This window comes from Crotalus tigris, unplaced genomic scaffold (genome assembly GCF_016545835.1).
Source record: "Crotalus tigris isolate CLP2741 ecotype Arizona unplaced genomic scaffold, ASM1654583v1 scf7180000017550.10884619, whole genome shotgun sequence".
NCBI classification, from domain to species: domain Eukaryota; kingdom Metazoa; phylum Chordata; class Lepidosauria; order Squamata; family Viperidae; genus Crotalus; species Crotalus tigris.
In genome coordinates this window covers 2957884-2976704 of record NW_024096468.1, presented here as the reverse complement: position 1 = coordinate 2976704, position 18821 = coordinate 2957884, and the positions used below count along the sequence as shown (strand labels likewise).

Sequence of the window (18821 nt, the reverse complement as noted above, 5' to 3'; positions counted from 1 at the left end):
AGAAAACGTGTATGTATATATATATATATATATATATATATATATATATATATATATATATATATATATATATTGTTGTTGTTGTTCTTGCTGTTTGTACTTTCAACAAATATGATGGATTTTTACACATTACAATTACTGATAAAATAACTGATGATGTGTCTCATATGTAATCTGTATCTATGTAAATTTCCCTTTCTTTTCTCTCCCCATCTTACATTCTGTATCAGTCTAACCTCTCTATGCATCTTATGAAATGAGCTACACCTTATTCCTTTTAATAAAATGAGTTAGTTAAAAAGATGCTACCAGATTCCTTCTGTTATTTTGTCATCTACACCATCCTCTAATAATCATTCCTAGAAACTTTTCTTCTCCATGGTGTTTTGCTACTGCTGCTATAAGCTTTTTCACAGAAGAAACTTGCAAATGCTCATAGCTAGCATAAAAAATTTGGGAGAGCACCTAAAGAGTTGAGGAAGCTTGCTTGGACCAGAAATTGGGGAGTTGAGAGGGGGAGTGGTCCTCAAGCTACAGGTCTGTGAGGGCATTCCACTTAAAAGTAAATGTGACATAGAAAGGAAAGAATCTAGTCTGGTGATATTTTAGACACCCAATAGTTACCAGGAGGCCAATACATATACAAGTATGTGTAGAAAGAATCTCTGGCAGTTCTTTAAAATCTAGAGTCCATATAAATCATGTCCGTGAGACATAATGCAACTGCTTGGCTTCTTAAGTATTTCAGGATATTCTTTCTGCTTAGATACTCCCCTTCCCTTGCACTCATGCACTCAAAGTGACATCTTTACCATAAGCAGCGGTCATATTTATTATACTTATTTCTCATTTTTGTTCTGGGAATTCAAAGCATTGTACAAAGGTGACTCCTCTCATTTTATCACAACAAAAATAATTGGTAGATAGGTTGAGGTACTTTCCTCTATCGGTTCCCAAACAAAAATCCATCAAACCAACTAAGATAGCCTCAACAGTCTGGCCCCACTTTGAAACCAATTGAAATTGCTCCAGATAATCTATCACCTTTGGAATTGTCTGTGGTTGAAAAGCTGGAGAAATCTCTTGGTCATCTTACCAATACAGAAAATTAGGGACCTGTACCTAATTAACCATTTCTGAGGGATCCAGTAAAAGTTTCTTTAAAAGCAGTCTAATTATTGCTTTCTTTTAATGAAGAAATACTCTCCCAGGCACTTATGATGTCAGCTAAGATGTCTCTAATAACAATCAAGCCAAAAGTTGCAAGCAAACTGGGCAAGAATTCAGAGGATTAGTCATGGAATGTAACAATTCAAGCATATATACTTGTGATTCCCATCGAGTTTAACTGGACTATCTCTCAAAATAAACATGTATAAAATTACAGTCTATGCAGTGCAACATTAGTTAGGGGAGAGGCCATAATAATAGCCACTGCTTTATGACTGAGCACTTGCCCTACATCTCAAGTCCAATCCTTGTCATCCAAATGTAAATGTGGGAAAGATTCTATCTTAAATTCTTAGGAATTGGCTTCCAATCATTACAAAGTAAGTGGACAAGTGGTCTTGGGCAACCTACTATGTTTTAGTGTGGATGAGCTAACTAGTCCATAGATCTGACATAGCATAGTATGTTTTTTTAACATCCTGTATTTAGGAAAGAGAACAAAAGGTGAGCTACAAGAGATAGGAGAAACCCTACATTTGATTAAATTTCGTCTTCTACTTAGTTGCTAAGTTAAGGTGCTGATATGTTTTACATCTGGTTGCTGTAGAATCAAGCACAAAGCCTGGAATTCTACAAACAGAGCAAAGAATGTTATGGCTTAGAAGTAACAGCTGTGGTGATACAGCTATGCAACTACAGAATTTTCCCCTGCCATAGGGCTACTAATGACCCAAGAGGGGCTTAACTTACTGAGCACTGGAGTCATTGGTTTAGCAATGAGCAAACGAGCAAGCAAATGTATTTCTCATGTCTAGTGCTATAAAGATTTCTGTTCACAAATCTTTCCTGTACAGGAAAAACAAAACTTCTTAACAGAAACAAAGGTGAAGGAAAAAAATTCTGCAAATTGGTAACACGGGATGTCATCCTGTTCTGTGCAAACCAGAAAAACTGTTGCTGAACAATATCTGCTTCCTTTATGAAGGATCCAACACTGCAAACTCAATAGCTCAAAGATAATCCGAACGTGATAAGTTCTAATGAGAAAAGACAAAAGCATTAAATTCTAATAATGAAACATGATAGTGTAAGACCATTGAAGGTTTCCTTAAGTTATTGGAGATTACTGATGGTTAGTGACTAGTAGTTTCTGGAAATACGCTATTTGCTTAATCTGTCAACTGTGATATTTGAAATGAAACTAATTTAAAAAAATTGAGAATAAACTTTGGAAGGCTATACTGTTACTTTTGAAAGATCTGATTGTGCTTTAAAAGTTTGGAGGGGAGAGTTTTAGGGAATTGTTTTTTTCTTTGCTCTTTATATTGCTCAATTTACCAATTTCTACACAACCACTTAACTTCCACATTGCCCTCAATGCCCTCTGAACTGTTGAATAAATATTGAATGGCAACTCCTATTCACTTAGAACAGTTTGCAGTACTGCAACCACAGACAACTACTATGGTCTGCCAGGTGAAGCTGAAATTCTCAGCCATTCCTAGGGAGTATTAAAAGGTCTACATTCAAGATTTAAGGTTGTCATTCCAAGCAAACAGTCTGGAAGTAAATTGCAATGTCAGAGACCATTATTTCAGAATAAATGTTATGACCAGGTTGCCAAATGTATGGTATGCTAATTAAGAGCAAAGTTCCACCAAGAGCTTATTTTGTTAAAACCACAGTTCAGCATTCAGAAACTCACAAGATTGGCTATTATTGTTGTTGTTGTTGTTAAGTTGGAAGGGACCTTGGAGGCCTTCTAGTCCAACCCTCTGCTCAGGCAGGAAACCCTATACCATTTCAGACAAATGGTTGTTTTCTTAAAAACTTTCAGTGTTGGAGCATTCACAACTTCTGGAGGCAGGTTGTTCCACTGATTAATTGTTCTAACTGTCAGGAAATTTCTCCTTATTTCTAGGTTGCATCTCTCTTTGGTTAGTTTCCATCCATTGCTTCTTGTCCTGCCTACAGGTGCTTTGCAGAATAGCTTGATTCCCTTTTCTATGTGGCAGCTCTGAGATATTGGAACATGCTATCATGTCCCCCCTCGTCCTTCTCTTCATTAAAATAGACATACCCAATTCCAGCAACCGTTCTTTATATGTTTTAGCCTCCAATCCCCTGATCATCTTTGTTGCTCTTCTCTGCATCTCTTTCTAGACTCAACATCTTTTTTATATCATGGTGATTTACATGATTTACATGTGATTTACATCATGGAAAACAGGATGTTGCACTTGGGAAGTCGTTGATCTGAAGCTCTGCTTGTGTTCTTACAAACTTGAACCCAGGGCTTAATAGTCGTCCTTAGGATAATCTTTTAAGTATAATAAATTTTAACAGTCCAGAGAATTAAGAATTCAGCATTTGGTTTCCTGTGGATCTGGTACCACTAAAATCTTGTGAGCATGTGACTTATACATCTATTACTACATAATGTATACTAGGGCCAGAATGTATACTAGGATCTTTTTACACACCGCTCTGAAAAATTCATTTGAACCTAAACGATTTTAAATTCTTAACCGAGAGAGGAAAAGAGAAAGAAGTCTGAATTAGTCCTGAAAGTACTTGACAGTTCCCAACGACACCCTGATATTGTTTAGGGAGAAATGGAGGTACCACACCTAGGTGGGTCTTGCCAGGTTACTTTGAAAGCTTCTATTGTCTGCAGGTGACTGTGTAACTGGGCTTGTCACATGTATTGTTAATTGTTTATGAAAACACCTGGCAGGGAGGGACTCAGAGCAAATACGTGTCTTCTACTAAAGAAGTGGCATTTGTGAACTATTTGAGGAGAGGGGCAGCCATACCGATCACTTTGGATTCAAGAAATGATAAAATACTGGATATATTTAACAAGGCTTTTAAGTTGACATACTGTATTAGTCTATAACAGTCAAATTCTATTTCATTATTTTTCCCAATTCAGATTTTAGTTAGTTACCACAAGAAAAAGGTAGTCATTTAGATTCACACAGCTTTACCAATAAGGTTCTTTGACTCTCTTAATGAATCCCCAGATTCAATTTTGTATTTAAAAACTAATGTAGAACATAATAACAAGGATTGATATTTCACACTGGATATAATTAACTATAATATGGTATATAACAACCCCTTTTATATTTTACAATTTTAGAAGCGTAATATTTTTTGTGTTACAGATACTAAAAATTTAGAGTTGTTTTGCTCTAACAATATGACATGATGACCTACTTTCAGACAACAGTTGCAATTCTTTCACTTTTGTGATGAAATCTAGTTTTCATTAAAATATCTGTCTTCCAAAACAAAATCTGCTCTTTATCAGGTCATATTAACATAGGAAAGTCATTTTTCCCAAGTCAGACTGTCTAGATACTGAATGGCAGCAAATGCTCCAGTATTACAGAGCAGAGTTTGTCTAATATAAAAAGGAGATATCAGGATTGAATCTTCTTTATACAAGACACAATATCTTTCACTCACCAGTTCCCTTTTTGAAGATGGCCACCTGAAACACACCACACCCACACCCACCACAATATTAGATTTTTTTTAATTGAGAAAGGCTTTCAGGTATTGGGAGGGTTTCAGGTTGTCTGCATGGTAAAATTTGTACTATTTGATCTATTTGATCTCTTGCCTTTTTCTGTAGAATTATTGCAGTGTCATCTATCAATGTTTTCTCATGAAAAAACTATTATCCCAGGCTTATACAGTAACTATTGCAGGGTATCAGTACTGTAAGAAAACAACTCAGATTACAGTGTATGGAAGACTAGCATTCTCTCCACTTGAAAAGAAACATGGGGGGCTCATACATTGAGTTCCCAAAAGATTACCAACTTTTGCTGCTGATAATTTTTTCCAAAGTTATAACTGAAACACTGTTTTCAGTATTACAGATATTGTATTTCACTATTCAGTATTTTGCTATTCAGATGGACAACTGCTAATTTGATAGCAGGGCTACTGACATCTCTGATGATCATTGCTATCTAAACAGCTGTAAAACCAACATAGCCAAATGTTGCATCTCCTTCCCCATTCAAGAGTGCTCAACAGCTGAGCCATATAGCCCTGCATCGGTAGCCACTGTCTGATACAAACACAACAGTTAGTGTGTTCTAGTTTCTGTTTTTCTGGGTAAGTCTGCCTTCTTTCTCTCCTTCCAGCCCTAGGATTCTATGATTCTAAATAGCCCATACTATTGATTAATCATTTCCATTTTAGGCAACTAAAGGGAGGCTGAGAAAGGACTTCTCAAAAAAATGAAGAGGTTTAAATCAAGATAAAAGATTATTATTTATCTAGAGAGATTGAAAATAACCAAAATAGTACAACTTCTGCAGCCATTTAAGCCAGGTTAAAGAATCAGACACTAGACATGCAATTTAAATTGAGCTTCCAAGAAGTTAGAAACAGTAGGATTTCTCTTGTTTTGATGTTTGTGTCTAATGGAATACCAAAAGCTATTAACAGATTTTGATTATTCCATAGTTTTGCTTTTTATCTCTTTTAGTATGCCTATAATAATCAGACAAGTATCTTGCTCAAAATCCTGAAACCAAATTATTTTTGGCAACCATCACAACAAGCAACGTGACTGGATCTTTGCTTAAAAAGCAATAGCCATAGTACAAGCAATATGATGAGTCACAGAAAAAGTTCAATCAGAAAATCCAGAATCAAAAATGGATCAATGTCCCACAAAGAAAAAGCTAATATCAACAACTCATACTTCTGTAAAACCTTTAACACATTCAAGTTAGTGTTTCATATGCCACATTGTTTGACTGGCATTTGTTCCCAGCTTGGCACCTAATAAATAGGCTGAGGAGAGATTAAATTACATGACAGTTGATCTATATGAAATGGCAGCAGTAGCAGTAAAATCTCAGTCATATTGCGCTTGACATCTGGTGACTGCATGTTCATGTAATATTCTTAACAACTATATATGCAAGTAGCTTTTCACTGCATTTTTCTAGAATGTTTTCATGACTTCTGAGTCTAGACTCCAGCCCCTGATTCCCTAATAATCTCCCATCAAAGTAATAACCAGATTCAATCCTGTTTATCTTTTTCAAGATCAACGTTGTCTAAGTGCTGCCAGCTCCTGTACACATCAAACATTAAGCATACTCTGAAGATGAAAAAGTCATTGAGGAAATCTACTGTCTAGAGTTATTGCAAAATAATTCTGTCTGTCCCTTAATAAAAGGGAAATTTTAACTGGGGCTGAATGTGTGGGTAGTGAATGGTCCCAGATATATGGCATGTATAACATTACTTCTGTGTGAGCTATATTAGTTAACATTGTATTTCTGGGTATAACTCAAGGTGCTGGTGATCATCTTTAAAGCTCTACATGTCTTGGAACCAGGTTACCTGAGGGACTGCTTTTTCCAAGAGTCTCTATCCATCCAATCCAATGTAGCAGAATGGGCATGCTGCAAATCTTCTCAGCCAAAGAATGTCAGTGTTATGACCTAGGTGGTCAAGACAAGGCAGGCCTTTAGAGAGTCCTTTATTGTCCTCAAGAAGTGTTCAACAAACAGCCCTCCAATGATCAGTAAGGCTCCATCCCACGCTACCCTGAAGGTAGCCACCCTCAGTCCCCCCAAACAACAATCCATATATTACCAACTGCAAAGGAAGATCTGAAGGTAAAACAAAGCAAAACAAAGGGGAAAGGCTAGGGCAAGACAAATGGTAGTCCTCAAAGTAAAATCAGGGTACAAGGCAAAGGCAGTTCTGAAGGTAAACCCCACAGGCCTAGAGTAAGACCAACAACAGTCCTCAAAGCAAAGCGACAAGCAGTCCCTGAAGCAAGGCAAAAAGGCATGAGTCAAAGCTGGAGGAGTAATGCAAAACAAACATTTGTTCCTGGCAAAGGCTAATTCCACATGGCTTCTCTTTAAGTTACTCCCCTCCAGGTGTTCCTCGTGAGGAGGGTGGGGCAACCTTCTCCTGAGTAGTCTTGCAGCCTTCTCTGAGCTTGCCTAAACTCTGCTCTCACCGCTTTTGGATCTAGTGGAGGAGGCAGCTGTTCCTCATCAGAGAAGATCTGCTTATCAGCACCACTGCCTGTCAGCAGTCGATCCTCACATGTGTCTGTGAAGGCAGGCAGTTCTCCGTCTGGTTGATTACCTCACCCAATGCTTGAGGGGCCTGGAACAGCATCGTCCTCAGCCTCTGGCCTCTCCAAACATGCCAAGAGAGACGTGCCGTCCCTGTTGGACTGTCCCAGTTCTAACTCCTCCTCCTCCTCCTCCTCCTCCTCCTCTGAACCGGGCTCCAATGAGACCATGACAGTCAACTGGCAGGGACTAGAAGATGGGGTTTTTCTGCAGTGGCCCCTGCTCTATGGGACATCTTTCCTTCAGAGATTAGAATGGCTCCAATCTTATTTTAACCTTTCTCAAGGGGCTAAAACCTGTCTATGTTCTTGAGCCTGGGGTGCTGAATGTGTTAAGGGCTCTGTTTCCTGGCTATATTGCTAAAAGGCCAAGTATCTTGGCTGCTATATGTATTTATTTTGAAGTTTTTATCGTTTTGTGTTGTTTTAACACAATGTTTTAATAATAATATTTTTTAAGTTGTATGCTGCCCAGAGTCATTGAATGAGATGGGAAGCTGTAGACATTGAATAAATAAATAGATATCTGTAACATGAGCTGTTATTGATGACTTGATTCACATATCAGTCTAAAGCATGATTTATTTGCTAAACAAATCATAATATACTAGGCCAGTGATAGCGAACCTTTTAGAGAACAAGTGCCCAAACTGCAACCCAAAACCCGCTTATTTATCGCAAAGTGTCAGGGCTGCATCAGCATTGTGATGCCCTCAGGGGAGGGACCATGGCCTACTGGGTGGGTGTGGCTGCAGTGGTCACAGCAGACTGGGTGAGCATGGCTGGGGCCAGACCCTCGCCATCTCCGGAGCATCCCCAGGGGGCCAACGCCACTTGCTCGCTCACTTCCTGCCCTGTTGCTTCTAAATGCCACATGCTCACAACTCTGGTGAACTCTGCTGGGGCAACAGTGCGCGTGCCCACAGAGAGGGCTCTGACTGCCGCCTCTGGTATGCGTGCCATAGGGTCGCCACCACTGTACTACGCCATAAGCTATAAACAACAATGCCTCACACAACCTATCAAATCAATCACATTATAGTTTAGTAGAATGTATTAACTCCCCCAGTAGAGATTTATTACTTCAAATCACACTACTAAGACAATAGTCTTTGAACAGCAACATAAATATTTGAAATAAACAGTCCACTATATAACAGAATAAATAGTATATGTGACTGACGCAAACTATCAACGAGAAAAAACATTATCCAAAGGCAAATCCTAATCATGTTACTATTATGTAGTCAAGACTTCAGTCTTGCCACATCTCTCTCAGAACTTGGCCAGTAACTTCTGTCTGTCTCTCAGAACCATCCAGGCTGCCTGCTTTTTTAAGGCTCTGACTCAGTGCTGGGATTCAAATATGTGAACAACTGGTTCTCTGTATGGATGCCACTTCCGGAAGTCCATTCTGGGCCTGGGCAACAAAAAATTAGCTGCCAAAGTCATGCAAACCGGCTGAATCCCACCACTGCTCTGACTTAGACCAAGATCTATCTGACTAGCATAAGTTCTATCAGCTCTCTAGCTACAGTTCTCTAGATCAGTTCAGATTTCAGCTTTAAGAATTCATAGCTAGTATGATTATTGATCACGTTGGTTTGAAATTCTAAAACAAGAGCATTAGAACCAAGATAGATTTCTGGAAATGTTTGATGAGGATTCATAGTGAACTAGACATATCCCTGAAAGAGCAGGGACAGCATTCTGGTGGTGATCAACGGTCAGATGATGAATTCTCAGAAAAAAACAAGAGATTACCTACTTGCACTCTAGACTGCTATTCCTCATGAGAAGACTGCAGGAACTGAGTTGAGCGGCTGGGAGTCAAGAGATTTTCCACCAAGTTCATAGCCACAATGTAGTCTTTATAAACATAATTCCCTTTAAGGGTTTGTTAAGAGATGACATAATGGAAGAAGAGCTCATTTGTTGTATTTTAAAAAGTGATAATTACTAAAATTGATCATAATTTTTCAGATGAAGTCATTTCTTTATATATTTCTTTTCTTTTTCTTTATTATACTAGATTCTTTTTTCTTTTCTATTTTTTCATTTTGTTCCTTTTCTTAAGTTTGCATTAGTTTTTATCTTTTTAGTTGTAATGCTTAATAAAATTATGATTAAAAAAAGAACAGAGATAGGTTTTCAAAAACTGAGTGTCAGCTGTTATGTAACTTGTGGGTCTAGACCTGAGGAATAAAGATAGTTTTCCAGGAAGCTATGGATCATAATTTGTGCCAGAAAATAATTAAATTAGGAAGTTCAAGAAGTATTCATAGATGCTGTGATAAGTAGGAATGAGCAAACAAGCATTTCCCATCTCTTTTCTTCCACAGTTACCACAGTACTGCAGTTATTGGTTGGACATCATGAGACAGATAGATCAAAGTAAGGAACAAAAAAACAAAAAAGAAGGAAGAAGGCGGGTCTCCCATTTTTTCTGATCCTGTTTGGTGCCAACAAGCTCTGTCATGCAACAAAGGCCCTCAGATCAGAAACATTTACTCGCCTATTCTTGGCAGCAAGGGTTGAATGATAGAGCCAAAGAAAAATGGCAGCACCTGGAACAAAAGATTTGTCTCCAAAACAAATCTTGAACATTTTTCATATTCTTGGTTTTGCTAAATTATTATACAAGAGGTAAAATTGTTACAGGGTGGCTAAGTTAGCAATGGTGTCTGCCCAACTTTAATTTAAAAACTGAAACTTGCCCAGCTACTTAAACTTGGGTTGGGCTATTTAATCTTATCCATTCAGTCAATAGATATGCTACTGGGGAAACACCCAGAACAGTTGGGCTGACCACAATCTGGTTCACACTCACCACTGTTCCAAGTGTGAGAAATCTCAGGGCCATATCCCAGGTTTAATTTCCTTGAGAAAGAGAAATTGGGAAATACATAACATTTCTGTATTATTATTTGTTTATAAATAGATTAAACCCAGCAGGTGTGCAGTTCTTGCCTTGTTCTTCTCCAACCAAGGAACAAACATTCCTTGGCAACATCTTTTTTTTAAAATCATATCTCCCTGATGATACCAATCCATGTATGAGTTGTCTTTAGTTCTACTGACGTTAAATTGCCATTTTCTCCCTTAAATTGATGGTAATCTATGCCATTTCAAGGTGTAAAATAACCTGACATAATTGTCCAGTTATTTTGTCAATGGCATAATCAGGTGACACATAGGTAGTAGTGTACTAGAGGTGACTTGTAGCAGCTCAAAAGATCTTGATTGTTAAATTTTAGGGAATTCTGCATGCAGCTGAAAGCTGAGCCTCAATGCCTGGTGCCCTAATCAGCTGTTCATTGCATGAAATGAAGCCTGCAGAGCCAGTTCTTAAACATTTATGGGCACACTACTGCCCCAAAGATGGGGGATCAATCCAGTGCCTATTTGATTCCATCATGCCTTGATCCTTCCATTAACCAAGCATTCATCTGCATCTTGATCTTTGTCTCTCTCTCTCTTTGGTAATAGAATTGTATACCAGAGTCTGCCATCATTACATTCAGGAGCTTGAAGAATGCAGAGTTCTAAACAGACGTTAAATCTGCATTTTGCCCAGGAGAAAGCAACAAATTGTGAGTCTAACCATCTTTGAAAATTTGGGGAACTTGTCCTTTTGTATGTTTGGTATATTTGAGGGTCTAGGTTCATATGATTCAACGTTCTTCATAATCCGCTTCAATTCTGTTCCCCATCCATCCTCTTCACTTCTTTTTCTGATCCTGCTGGCATTCAGTGGTAAACAAGAAAAGCAAAGGGCATAAAAGACACAATTGCAGGTGTCAAATCCTGACCAATTCCTGCTGTAGTGCTATGATTGGCAGAATGTTTCTCACTAGTTGGTGATATTCAGAAAGAGAAAAGGCAGCAAAGTCTGAGAGTTAAACCAGTTGCTTTGCTTAATGTTCTCTGCATACATGAAACAAGGACTCTACTATCTGGTGATAGAGGCAATATAAGCAGGTCAGGAATCAGCAATCTGCACATTCTGTACCAATATGTGTTTTTTTTTAATCTCAAGGACTGGTTGATAGCACTTTATTTAGCAGAGAAAAAAGCGCACCATGAAATTCTAACTTAAAACAGTCTGCTACTGAAGACTAACAATATCTTTTTACAATTTTCTACACTTGCTTTGTATCACTCACTTTCAACATTTCAGTAACAATTGTCTCCAGTGTCATTTCCAACTACCTTTAAATTACAGCTCAGATCTGTTCAGGATACCCATCTGTGCAAGATAGTATCAAGAGCAATCTTTGATTGTTATAGCTAAAGTAGAAGAGCATGATGTATTCTGTTCCTCTTCATCAACTGACATTTTTTCACAGGGGTTACAGATATTAGCAGTATCATAGGAAGATGCTCATTGGTTAAAAAAAAAAGATAATTCTTAATTGTGTTGCAATGATTTTATAGCTGAACCCTTATGTTATCACTCCATAACTAGAGTTGTGCCCACTAATGCAATTCCAACCCATTTTTAAAAGATGACAGTGTTATGTCCTGAGCCTGTGCAAGCAGGCTCGGGGCATTGCAGACGGTCCCGGGCAGGTGCAAGCTGCCCGGGACCAGACAGGCTGTCACCAGCACTTGCGCACATGCGCAAGTGCTGGCGTGCCAAAAGTTGCAGATTGACCCGGGAATGGCCTATAAAAGAGGCCGGGAGTTTTGGGCGGTGTCGGCGTCTTGTAACCAGTATGCTGAACTGAAATAAAGAAGTTCCTGAGAACTACAACTGCTTCTCATGTCATTGCCATTTCGCGAAGGACGCAACACTGGCGACGAAGGTGGGATGCCTTACATCGACAGAAGAAAGGTGTAAGCTTACCCGAGTGAGTCCTGAGCGGCAGGAACGGCGTTGACTCGGCAGCTACCTGCCAATCCAGTGGGCATCGGGGGTAGCCGCCATCGCGCGCGCAGATCCACCGGAAGCCCGTGCTTTTGCAGTTCTTGTGGGAAGTTCATTTTTGCCTCATCCCATCCCCTGAGCAAAATTCAGCATATTCTTCCTGGGGTTGCCTTTTCCTATATGCACTATTTAGAATTGAGAACTGACCTCTTTTCCCTCCTCTCCTAATCTCGTTTATTTATGAACGTGCAACCTCATTATTTGGAAAAGTATCCATACTATCAGATTTCCTTCACAAGTCACAATGGTTTTTTAAAGCTGCAGGAAATGACTGTTGTGGTCATGAAATCCATGAGGGAGTTTGGTATTTGCTCCCTATTGTTTACTATTAAGCTTCCTAATCCCTGCCTATATGATAATCACTCAAGGATTTTTTGGGGGGTGGGGGAGATGCAAACAAATACATATAGATAGAAACATAGAAAACAGCATATGAGTGGATAGTAACAATGTATTTATTTAATTCATTTTTGTCTAGTAAGGGGATGAAGGATTTGTTTTAACTTGGCACCAATAATATTTCAGAGGGCAAGACCTGAATATTTTTCATTCCCCTGTTGGTGAGTTGGGAGGAAGATTATGTTCTCTGCTTTTCAAAGTTGGGAACTGTTCTGAATTGTGTAACTCTATGTAACCCTGACTAGTGCATGTATCTGTATGTTAGAATATCTGGCATTTGTTGGGTTAAGTGCTGTCTCGTTAAGAGATGGCTTATGGGAAATGTAGTTTTAGCTAGTCAGTCATCCCATGTTAATGGGTCAGTGGGAGAAGTTTCTAAAGGGCATTGGGAGATTTCCTGGAGACAAGCCAGATTGGAATGTCTTTGTCTAAAGAGAAGCATGGGCCATCGGATGTCACCCGATGACCCTGTTCCGCTATAAAGATGGTATGGAGAGAGCATTATCTTCTCACCGATGGGAATGAACAGAGATGTATTTTCCAGAAGCCACCAGCATAAATGCAAGTAATCTCTCTGAATAAATATATTTTTGTTATGAAATTATTCCTATTGAGTTTAATTATCTGACCCGGGTTTACAACACAACTTAATTCTGGGTCAGAATAGTGAGAAGACGTTGTGCCTTGAACTGCAGTCTACCACGGAGAGCTGCAGTCTCAGTGTCTTCTTTGAAAAAGCGAGACTAACAATACAACAAGGCCACAACGTACCAAGGTTAGAACTATGTGGTACCACTTTAGCTGTAAAGCTCACCAACATGACAGAGAAGACGTTGTGCCTTGAACTGCAGTCTACCACCTTCTACGCAGACAGTAAGGTGATGTCAAGATACACCTGCAAACAAAGCAGATACTTCTACGTCTATGTAGGCAACAGAGTAAAAAAGATTGAAACATCTTTAAGCCCTGACCAATGGCAACACGTGCCAACAGATAAGAACTTTGTGAACCAAAGGAGGAAGATTATGTTCTCTGCATTTCAAAGTTGGGAACAGTAGACAATTGGAGTAGATTTCATATTGCACTGGGTGAATTAGTGGTAGAAATGCATTAAATTTGAATAGTATACACAACACATTACAATATATATATATATATAGTTCTATATCGAGGAGATTTTTTTTTTCTTAAGAAAAGTATTCAGGAAGCAGATGGGCTAGAACTGAGGTTTTACTAAGTATTTGTTAGGAAGTTTCGAAGCAAATGAAATGTTTCCACTGATGAGAAAACAGATCTTGAAACTTATTGGAAATAATAATTATTCCTTTAGTTTTGGTTTTGATAGCCACTTTGATATCCTTTTATTGTGCACTTTTTAAAAAAATCCCTTACTGGAATTTTGATTAAGATAACAGGGGTGTTGTAATAGCAAGTAGTTTTACTTCCCTTTCTCTGCAAAATTTTAGTTGACATTAAACTGCAGCAGAGATTCAAGCCTTTTGTTTTGTAGTAGTAGTTGTTTTGCTACTATACAGTGGCTATCCAGATTTTTGCAGACTAAAACTGATCTCTCTAACAGAATAACAGAGTTGGAAGGAACTTTGGAAGTCTTCTAATCCAACTCCTACTTAGGCAGGAAACCCTATTCCATTTCAGACAAATGGTTGTCCAATCTCTTTTTTAAAACCTCCAGTGTTGGAACACCCATTTCTTGAGGCAAATGGTTCCACTGATCAATACTCCTCTGTCAAGAAATTTCTCCTCAGTTCTAGATTGGTTCTCTCAATTAGTTTCCATCCATTGCTTCTTTCTCTGCCTTCAAGTGCTTTGGAGAATAGGTTGATCCCCTCTTTTTTGTGGCAGCTCTTAGATATTGGAACACAGCTATCACGTCACCCTAGTCTAGGGGTAGGCAACATTGGCTCTTTTATGACTCGTGGACTTCAACTCCCAGAATTCCTGAGCCAGCCATTCCTAAGCCAGAATTCTGGGAGTTGAAGTCCACAAGTCATAAAAGAGCCAAGGTTGCCTACCCCTGCCTAGTCCTTCTTTTCATTAAACTAGACATACCCAATTCCTGCAACCATTTTTCATAGGTTTTATCCTCCAGTCCCCTGATCATCTTTGTTGCTCTTCTCTGCATCTCTTTCTAGAGTCTCAAAATCTTTATTATATTGTGGCAACCAAAACTGGATGCAATATTCCAAAGGTGCATTTACCAAGGCATTATAAAGTGGTACTAATATTTCATGTGAACTTAATTCTTTCCCTCTATTAATGCAGCCTATGACTTTGTTGGCTTTTTTGGCAGGTGCAGCACACTGCTGGCTTATATTTAAGTGATCTTGCATTAGGTCTTCCAGATCCCTCTCGCAATTACTACTTTTGAGCCAGGTACTACCTATTCTATACCCGTGCATTTGGTTTTTCTTGCCTAAATGTAGAACCTTACTTTTCTTACCATCATCTATACACCCAAAGAGAAAAAAGAAAGAAAAGCAAAATTATTGCTTCACATTAAAAGTCTGCCTAAATGTGACTTTCAATTATTTTTGAAGAATCAAAAGACCTGGACAGAAAATGCTTCCTAAGACTCTAGAACTTGAATTCAACAGCAAAGAACTCCACTATCTATATAATCACACACTGTTCCCAAGACTGTAATAGTTGAATACAAAACAATTCCTCACTCATACTTTGGTAGATCAGGAACATGTATAGCATATTTACTGTTTCCCTCAACTACAATCTTGTTGTCATAAAACTGTAATGATGGATCCGTTAAAATGAGATTCAAGCTTCTTTAAAGTTAGGCCAGCTGTTTGGGTGGGGAACATAAATTTTGCCAAACAGTTAATAGGAGAACAGAAAGTGCAAGCCCAGAATAGTGCAAGAGGCAGATGATCTACAGGATTAGAAAAGCTTGTTCTGCCTTGCTTAGAAATTACATATTCTAAAAGGGGTTTTGAACATGGTCTGGATCCAAAAGACATGTTAGATATGCCCCAAAACTTGCACGTCCTATAATATTTTTATAACCCAGTCCCACCCTGTTTTGAACAGCAGCCATCCTGCCAAATCATAGGCTTCTTTGGAAACACAAGTTCAAGTTTTCCTTGGCTGCAGAATTTGTTTTGGTTTTTTTTATCTTGGCCTAATACTTTTGGCTCCAGATATCTAAATTCAGTGACAGGAGAAGATGTTCTTTTGGAGAAAGGACATGTTTGTTAAGATTAGAAGTCTGTAAAAGTTCTAATGTGTCATCCAAGTTTGAGATTCAAAAATAATAAAATTTCAAAGGGAGACAAGTGGGAGTAGCTTCTCCACTTTCAAATATTTCTGAGTTTTGAAACAGGTCCCAAATGGAAGCATCATGTATATCTTGTAAGATCAGCAGTTACCACAAATACTCACAGTTCAGTTTTTAGTGGCACATTGAATGTCAACCAGAGATCAGGCCATTTTTTTTCTGTACTATACAGAACAAATTATTTTGATTTACAGACATGTCAAGTGTTGAATATTGTGGGGAATGCGCTGAAAAAATATTCATCATATGTTGGTATAAAGCAGCCTCCTTTCTATAATCCTTTCTGTCTTTTTTCAGGATATTCAGAATTGATGGGGTTGTATAATATTCTCAAAATGAAAAGTAATCAATTACAGAATCCAGCCCATTAAATCATGCCTAGTAACACAGCTTTTAAACTGACTATTGCAGAGGAAGGACTGGAAGTGAATACAGGAAGAAGAAAATGCTGTGCTTAGAAGAAATTACCAGTTGTAATGATATAGTAGGGTTATCACTTTGGAGTGTAAAATTCTGAACATCCAGTAGATGTCAGCAAATTGCGGGTTTCCGTCTAATGGCCAATCTAGATATTTGTAGGCCAAATCAGATGGTCTAAGACATGTGTGTCAAACTTGATCGCGTCATGTGACGTATCGTGATGTATTGTGACTTTTTTGCCTTTGCAGAGCTGGGGTGGGCATGGCCTGCATGTGATGCTCTAGCCCATGGGCCAACAGTTTGACACTCCTGGTCTAAGAGTATGGGGGGGACTATATACTGCATCATTTTGTACAGTAGTAATTAATATATTCAAGGCCTTATTCTGAGCATTTATAACAATAACAATATACAATCACTAGGATTATACATCCAGGTATCTATTTTCTGCTCTACGCTTACACAAAGCTTCATAGTGACTGTTGATAAGAAATTATTTATTTGATAAATACCTAGAATCAAACTGTAGCTAAAACCTTTGCTATTAGAAACAATCTTATATACCAGTACAATCCCAGTAACTTTATGCATAATGGCTTAAGAATTCTGGGAACTGAAGCTCACACATCTTAAAGTTACTGTCATTGAGAAATACAGTTTGTGTATAATAGCCTCATTGGCCTTTGCCACTGATATATTAAGGAGGCCCTACCTCATGGCTTCTGTGAGATTAGAAAGCAAAGTGAGCCTGTAATTTATTGCAAAATGGTCATTACCAGGAATTCAGTATTGCAGATTAGCCTCAAGAGAAGGAAATGGAGATAATTTTGATCTACTCTCTACTAGCTTAATCTGGTTCCTTTTCAGATGAGTTGCAACTTACCTAGAACTGCTAATTCGTTCATACAGAAAAACTGCCAAGTAAATGGATTCAAATTATTTTGGATTAAAATAAATGCATAAACCAAGTTATCTTATTATACTCAGTATATTCAGAAGTAGTTCCACAAAGTCTGGTCTTCTAATGCAAATGAGCATAGGTCTATAATCTGTGAAGACACTTTATTTCGCTCAGAGAAGCTTCTTTTATTCATTTACTTGGATCTCACAGAACAAGGACTTTCAAGTGGACGGGAAAACCTTTAAGCTCCTTACAGTGTTACCAAAATCCCACTGTGAAGGGCTACTATATTATGGCTGCAAGTAACACCTTTTTAAAAAACCCTGTTCATAATTTATGAGTCATTTCCAATTCAGCTTATGTTCTAAGTATCTACAGCAGGGGTGTCAAACTGCCAGCCTGCGGGCTGGATGCATCATGAGGAAACCGTGCCCACCCCATTGCTGGCAATGGAGAAAAAGTTCTGATACGTCGCACAACATCACGTGACATCGTGAGTTTGACATATCTGATCTACAGTACTGGTCTCAGATACTACCAAATGAGCTTTATATTACATAACCATTTTGCTTAATTCATGGAATTTCATGGGGAACCCAGACATTGTCATCTGCTGCTGCTGAATCTCCAGGATATTCCCACCACTGTAATATTTCTTACCATGGAATATCTGTCAACGAGGAAAACACAAAAACACACTTGCAACAAGGTTTTCCTCGTTAGTACAAGTAGCTTTATTTTTTTTTCCTAAAAGTATCCTTTTTTTAACTTAAAAATACAAGTGAAGGTGGTAAGGAAGCTTCTTTTTATGGCTGGGCTCATGCCCTGCACTGTCATAATAAAAGTGTGACTTCAAAATCATAGTGGCGGGATTCACACAACACCCAAAACTAAAGCAAATTATACTGTAGTAGCATAGATGAATCTATTGTCTCTAAATATGTGATGTTATTCTACCTTCATCATTTGCACAGGCTTGGTGGCTTGGAAATGTTAAATTGTAGAATTGTTGGTGCTCTCTGAGCTTGGTTGTTTGCTTGCAGATGTTTCAATATCCAACTAGTTACCATCAGCGCACAACAGCACTAGTCATGTTACACTAGTTGGTTAATGAAACATCTGCAAGCAAATAATCAAGCTCAGAGAACACCAAGAACTTCACAATTTTCTACCCTGAATGACATATATTATTTTCTAGAATTAAATTAACTTAAACAATGAAGAATCAGACATAGACAAAATTGTCTTCTGATACTTGAGGAGCTTTCACAAAGAAAAGGGGGTTGACTTATTCTCCAAAGCACCTGAGGGTAGGACAAGAAGCAATGGGTGGAAGTTTGTCAAACAGAGAAACAACCTGGAACTAAGGAGAAATTTCCTGACAGTGAGAACAATTAACCAATTTTCTCAGAGTTGTGGATGCTTCATTATACTGGAAGTTTTCAAGATTAGACAACTATGAATGTGGGATGGTATCAGGTCTCCTGCCATGGGCAGGGAGCTGAACAAGAAGATGTCCGATGCCCTATGATTCTATTCTGTTCTTCTGTTGGTCATTGAT

General features: G+C 38.4%; 1 long non-coding RNA gene across 2 annotated transcripts in view; it reads right to left on the bottom strand.

Moving 5' to 3' along the window:
- LOC120306689 overlaps positions 1-18821 on the bottom strand; it is an 88584-nt gene that overhangs the window by 6361 nt on the left and 63402 nt on the right. Inside the window, exons 1-2 of one of the 2 annotated variants that reach the window (XR_005556373.1) lie at positions 7181-7369; positions 6550-6650 (exon numbers count right to left, since the gene is read on the bottom strand). This is a non-coding gene — a long non-coding RNA (uncharacterized LOC120306689). Of the gene's footprint in view, positions 1-6549; positions 6651-7180; positions 7370-18821 lie in introns of those variants that run through there. The other variant, XR_005556374.1, reaches the window with a different exon arrangement.